The sequence below is a fragment of the Panthera uncia genome, chromosome F2 (assembly GCF_023721935.1).
Source record: "Panthera uncia isolate 11264 chromosome F2, Puncia_PCG_1.0, whole genome shotgun sequence".
Classification (NCBI taxonomy): Eukaryota; Metazoa; Chordata; class Mammalia; order Carnivora; family Felidae; genus Panthera; species Panthera uncia.
Window position 1 is genome coordinate 34,283,571 of NC_064812.1, and position 6,647 is coordinate 34,290,217.

The 6,647-nt window shown below is 45.7% G+C and overlaps 1 long non-coding RNA gene across 2 annotated transcripts; it reads right to left on the bottom strand.

The window, feature by feature from the left end:
* Nucleotides 1–992: 992 nt before the first annotated feature.
* Nucleotides 993–5,286, bottom strand: LOC125924790 (uncharacterized). Of its 2 annotated transcripts, XR_007458574.1 has the most exons (4): nt 4,791–5,286; nt 3,758–4,326; nt 3,210–3,318; nt 993–3,071 (listed from the first exon to the last, which is right to left on the bottom strand). It is a non-coding gene; the product is annotated as an uncharacterized LOC125924790 (long non-coding RNA). The 2 variants fall into 2 exon arrangements; XR_007458573.1 differs by lacking the exon at nt 4,791–5,286 and having other exon boundaries at nt 3,758–4,774.
* Between the last annotated feature and the right edge of the window lie 1,361 nt (nt 5,287–6,647).

Here is a 6,647-nt window from a genome sequence, read left to right on the forward strand (position 1 = left end):
TCGCCCGCGCCCGCCCGCGCCGCAGCCAGGCGCCCGGCCCCCGCGGCGCCCGTCGCCCCCCGCGCCGCTCCCTCTCCCGGTGCGCCCCTCCTCTCGGTCTCCAAGGCCCTCCCCTCCCCCCGCTCCCCTCCCCTCGCCCTCGTCCTCCACTCCCTCCCTCGGAGGGCCGGGGCTGGCCGGGGTCTCAGGAGCCGCGGCCAGAGTAATGGAGGAGGGCGGGGGTCTCAGGAGGGCTTCGGCCCGGCCGGCTGGCGTTATAGCTCTCAGGGTCCTGCGCATCCATCTATGCACACACTCCTCTGTTCATCCATTCATCTATTCATGCATTTATCCGTTCACCCTGCTTTCCCTCCCACCCTCCCTCCTTTCTTTCCCTCTTTTCCTCCCTCCCTCCCTCCCTTCCTTCCTTCCTTCCATCCATCCATCCATCCATCCATCCATCCTGGGGAGAACTGAAGCACTTGGAAGGGATCCCAAGCGGTCTGTCCGCTTGTTTCAAAAGCAGCAGAGCTGAGGACAACCCGCTCCCCCCACCCCCAAAATGGGGAGAAAGTACTGCAACTAAAAATTAGTGGCTAAGGAACAGTCAGAGGCCTTGCCTGGTTGTTACCTTGTTTGGGGAGTAGCGAGTGGGGCCTATGATTTCTGAGAGAGTTGGGCTAGGCTTATCACTAACACCTTCCCAGTTCTGCGACTTTGAACTTTGTTTTCAAGAAAGCAAAAGAGGGCCAGGAACCTCAGAGCATGAGGCAAACCCTCTCTGGATGGGGCTGGGAGGCATGCCTGGCTTCCCTCCAAGCCCACCTGCAGCCCTGCCATTCCTTTGTCCATCGCCCAGCTGTCAGCCCTTCCTTCATTTCCTACTGTACTCTCGACTCCTTGTTGCACACTAGAGCTCAGACTTGGGTGGGCCAATGAATTTACCTGTCCCCAAAAAGCCAGAACACCTGGTAAAAGACGGAAACTGCCCTTAAAGGAGAGGGCTAGGATAGGGGAAGAACTGGAAGAATAAACCCTCAGTGACCCAGCTCTGCCAGAATAGAACATGATGTTGAATGAGTATTGTATTCATTAATTCAACATATATTTATTAAATACCTATTATGGCAAAACACTGCTGGTACATATAATAAATCATGTCTATTACCCATTGTATATAGACAGTAGTGTATACAGCTTAATGCATCTTATAAAGTATATAGAATATAGGCATGTTATTCATCATATCCTACATAACGTATAGAATGTAGACTCCATTGTCTATAATATGTAGCATCCAGTAGATAAGACGAAGTCTAGGGCATTACCTTCCAATAGTCAGTGTTCATCAAATATTTCTTCAATGAATGAATGAAAAGAGACAATATGGGGATATGGTTACGAGCACAGATTTAGAGCCCAACTCTCTGACTTTGGAGCTTGGCTCTGCCATTTACCAACCATGACCTTGGGCAAGTTACCTAACCTCTCTGTGCCTCGATTTCCTCATCTGTGAATGGGAATAATAAATTGTGTAAGTATGCACGAAGTGCCTGGAAAAGTGCCTGGCACACGGAAAGCATTCACTCAGTGTTAGCTATCCTATCCTGCACATTTGGGGCCAGAAGCAGAAATGGCATCTCTGTCCCTTAAGGAGGAAATCTCTGAAATGATGTGTTTTCACATGAGATAATGTCTCTGAATTTCTTAGCACACAGCAGAAGTTTGGTTAAGTGGTATTTTTTTCTTTTCCCTCCTTCCCTTTTCCTTCCTTTATGATGTTAGTAGCAACCTTCCTACAAAGTGCTTATTACTCTCTGACATAATTGTCGACAGAGCAACATTCTATTTTTTTCATGGAATCTCTTCTGCTACTATACAACACCACAAATTCAAAGAATTCTTGAACCCAGAAAAAGTTAGAGATCAGCTGATCCAGTCCTTTGATTTTACCAACTGGAAATCGTGGCCAGAGAGGTTTGTGGTATCACCCAAAGTCACAAAGTAAAGTGTTATCTCTGAGAGAGCTAAAGTTTCCATCAGTGCTTGGGGTCTCTGACTGCTGTCTCTGTGCTCTTTTAACATAGGGCTTGAACTCACGACCCTGAGATCAAGACCCTAAGATCAAGATCTGAACTGAGATCAAGAGTCGGATGCTTAACCAACCGAGCCACCCAGGCACCCTGTCTCTGTGCTCTTTTAATTATAACTCTTTAGTTGGTACTAAATTTTCTCCCCAAACTTTAGGAATAAATCTAATAAATTAAATGTAAATATGTAACATGTAATAAATTATCTTAAACCATCTGTTCAGGATCTATAACTCAACTGGCATGAATTGGTCATTTTTTTTCCATCAAGTTTAAAAGCAACAACAAAAAATAATTATTTTAAAGGAGGGAGGGTTGCAACAGGGAATTGAAAGCCTTAGTCAAAGCCATCCAGAGCAATGAAGTAGATCATGCCTTTAAAAACTATTGCTGAAAAAAAAAATAATAAAAAATAAAAACTACTGCTGAGTGGTATTTGTAATGCGATGGGATTCTCAGAATAAAGTATGTGTGGCTTTAAGAGCCCTTGTGGTGGGTATCACCCTTGGCTTGTTTCTATGGTAACTGGAGCAGAGGGCTTTAGGGACCAAAGCCCTTCTACCTACAGATCTTATTTATCTGGCCAAGCATCACAGGGCTCTGCCCAAGTGTAGTGAGCTGAAGAAAGGAGACCTTGAGTGAGACAGTCACAGTCTAGGACAGAACAGAAGCTGTGCAGGACCCTAAGCCTTCAGGATCAGTCATCTGAAAGAAGAATACGGACAGATTCACTGCTTTATACGTTTTGAATTTGCCAAGTGAAAAAGTCATACAAATGAGGAATGAAAGGAGCAATAATTCTGGCCAACAGGATGCAGATTCCAGGTAAATCTCTTTAGTCCTGAATGCCAAACTTCAGCAAGGATCCCCTGAGTCCAGATTCAGCGAGCAAACCAGAGCTGTAGGCTCCCCCATGCCCTCCATCTGGAAGATTCTAAAGTTGTTTCCACTGAGCAACCCTCCGGTTCCCCAATCTTGACTAGCTGACACATCCTCATTGACCTACAAATTGTAATTTTGTTATAAAGGAAAAGAGCTCAAAGTTAGCACCCCAAAGCACAAAATCTAATTCCATTCTTCACAGATGGGGGGGGGGGGGGAAGTCAGCAGGTGTCATTGAACATGGGCCCATTCACTCACCTCTCACCTTTGAAGAATGCATCCCGGGGGAGATCTGTGGTCCTGGCGTTGAGGTGATACACAGACGCCAGGTAAACATGACCACCAGAGTGAAAACAAGAAAGAGAAACTGAAATATTAAAACAGCAAGAAGATAAATGAGTTTTTGACTTGGATTAAGAGGTTAGAGAGAGTGAAAGAGAAAATTTTGCGCATGTGGAAAAAAGAAAATAATTAACTGCATATGTCACCACAAAACATTTATATAGAAGTGTGAAACTAAACGTTGTAAATTCTCCCCCATTAATATTTAAACCAAATAATTCTCAGGAGAAGACAGGTCAGCTCCTCGGAGTTAATTCTAAAGAGATTCAACAAATGCTTTCAATGCCTTCAGCATTCATCTCAGAGCCTGGAGGAATGTCCTGTGGGACTTTGTTACACCCCAGATGAAAACCCGGGACAAAGCAGTTGCTGGTATTTCCAAGTTTCTGATTTCATTAGACTTCCTTTCTGTGTAGCCCTAGCTCATTGATAAGATGTAATGAATAACCGATTTGTTCTCTCACCAGGGAATATGAGCCACATTCTCCAGAAAATGGCCTGGAGAGGAAAGTCTGGTGATGATGAGGTGGCTGCTGTGTGATTTTTTAAAATGGCAGAACTTCAGATTGTAGACTGTAACAGCTTGAAGAAAAGGGGACTGAATTAGAGGCGAGAAGAGATCCACAGAGGCATATTCCCACAGGACTAATTCCAAAGAGAATTCCAAAAACCCAGAGAAGGTTTTGGTAAAACATCCACATAGCACTACATATTCTTTTCCTTTTTCCTTTGAGAGAGAGAGAGAGAGAGAGGCAGAGACAAAAACAGAAACAGAGCATGAGAGGGGGAGGGGCAGAGTGAGGGAGACACAGAATCCGAAGCAGGCTCCAGGCTCTGAGCTGTCAGCACAGAGCCTGATGCGGGGCTCAGACCCACCAACTGTAAGATCCTGACCTGAGCCGAAGTCAGACGCCTAATCTACTGAGCCACCCAGGCGCCCCAGCACTGCGTGTTCTTAAGGCCGTTTAGAGCCCTCCATGTCCTTTAACGTCACACTGGATGAATTAATAATGTTTCTGTAATTCCTCTTCACCTGAAACAAAGAAAGGTTGAGAAATTTGCCAAAGGTTGGTCTAAATGTCAGGAAGAGGAAGATTGGAGCCTAGATCTTAGTCCCTACACACGGAGTCTTATTTCTCTCTACAGCAAAGGAAGGGCAGAGTTTGGAGAATGAGCATTTTCTATGGCTTTGCATGGTGCCATCTACAGTGTTTACTAAGACCAATGGTCCCAAATCCGAGCATCAGGTCTCCCTGATCGAAACTTCACCTTGAACCCAGGAAGATTTTGACAGCATGTGAATCTGAAAAGTAGTTTGAGAATCAGCAGGCACCTGTCAGAATATAATCGGACGAAAAGAGGACTCAACTAGATGGAAGAGATTCTGCCCGATGCTGCTGGCAGAGGATGGCTAGTTCACAAGGCCAGGAGTCCAGGAGTGCAGGGTTCGGGTTTTTAGGGCAAAGCTCACGGACAAGAACAGAATGTTCTCCTCACCCCTGACTGTGGGCTGGAGCAGGGGGGCAAACTGTTTCTTGGGGCTCTTGACTGTTCTCAGCAATGTTCACGTAGCTCAGAGTAGCCCAGATAATTGAGATTCTTTCTCTGAAAGAAAAGAAGGCACGTACAGACAATTTTTTGTTTGCTGTTTGCTTAACGGCAACAGTTAATCTGGACCTCCAATCATTAAAGAAACGTTGGGTATCTTACTCAATTCCCTTTACCAAAGGTGCATTGCCTACTTAGTCAGAGTCAATAAATTTTTTTTTAATGTTTATTTATTTTTGAAGGAGAGAGAGACAGGGTGTGAGTGGAGGAGTGTCAGAGAGAGAGGGAGACACAGAATCCGAAGCAGGCTCCAGGCTCCGAGCTGTCAGCACAGAGCCCGACACGGGGCTCAAACTCACAGACCGCGAGATCATGACCTGAGCCGAAGTCGGACGCTGAACCGACTGAGCCACCCAGGCGCCCCAGTCAGAGTCAATAAAAATGAGTCCCAGGCAAGTGAAAAAATACAAATTAATTTTCATGTTTATTCTATTGTTCCTTAGGGTGGGGCAGGCTGTTAACTGTACTTATGTATAAAGTTAGACCCCAGCACAGCAAAGCTCTGGGAAACAGATGGTGACTTTTATTCATCCTTTCCTAGAGGAGAGCGAAAAGGACCACAGTCAGTTACACTGTCGATGCCACTTTGGTTGTCGCTGTTGTTGACTGATGCCTTCATCAGATGAGGTGTAGATATAAGAGAGGGGTGAGACGCAGGGAAGTCAGGCCATCTCCCAATCCTGTCCCCGTAAAATTAACGTGAAAAGGAGGTTTGGTTTACCTTCTGCTTAGTCTTCAGTCAGCAGAAAAGTAATTGCCTTATCCTAACTGAAAAACGTGACTTCCTGATTATAGTAAAGAGAGGAAAGGGAAAAAAAGAGCAGGGCAGACACAGGCCTTTCATTTGTAAGAACCAGGCGAAAATGTTGCCTCCTGAGAGAGCCGGCAGCTCAGAAGCTGGTGGAAAAGGAGCTGAGGCCGCCCGTGGGGCATTTTGAAGACAGAAGTTGTCCGTATACATGAAGCTCCCAATACACCACCCATTCGAGGGGGGTGATCTGACTCTGCCTGAATTCGAGGGTCATGAAATCAAGGATTTAGAATGTTCGTCGCATTCCCCGCCCCCTCCAAAAAAACCTGTGTTCAAATTCAGACTCCGATGCTTACTCATTGTGAGGCCAGAGGCACTGTTGGAAGTAAACACAGTACCTGCTTCACAGGGTTGTCAAGAAGAGGGGACAGTGCATGGAAGGTTCTGAACACAAGTCTTAACAATAGAGGCTAGTGTTCAACAGAGGCTAGCTACTGTTTCAAGCTTTAAAAATGTTTATTCTTGGGGCACCTGGGTGGCTCAGTGGATTGAGCGTCCACCTGCGGCTCAGGTCATGATCTCAGGGTTCATGAGTTCGAGTCCCGGCCTCTGTCAACACAGAGCTCACTTCAGATCCTCTGTCCCCCACCACACCCCCCGAAACCGATCCTCTCCCACTCATGCTCTCTCAAAAATAAAAATAAACATTTACAAAATAAAAAAATAGAAATGATTTATTCTTGTTATTGTTATTCCTTGACTGACTGGGACAGCCGGGACTTCTTTCTATCCTGCTTTTTTTTTTTTAATTTTTTTTTAACGTTTATTTATTTTTGAGAGACAGAGGGAGAGAGCACAAGCAAGGGAGAAGCAGAGAAAGAAAGAGACACAGAATCGGAAGCAGGCTCCAGGCTCCAAGCTGTCCTCACAGAGCCCACCACGGGGCTCGAACTCACAAACTGTGAGATCATGACCTGAGCCGAAGTTGGACACTC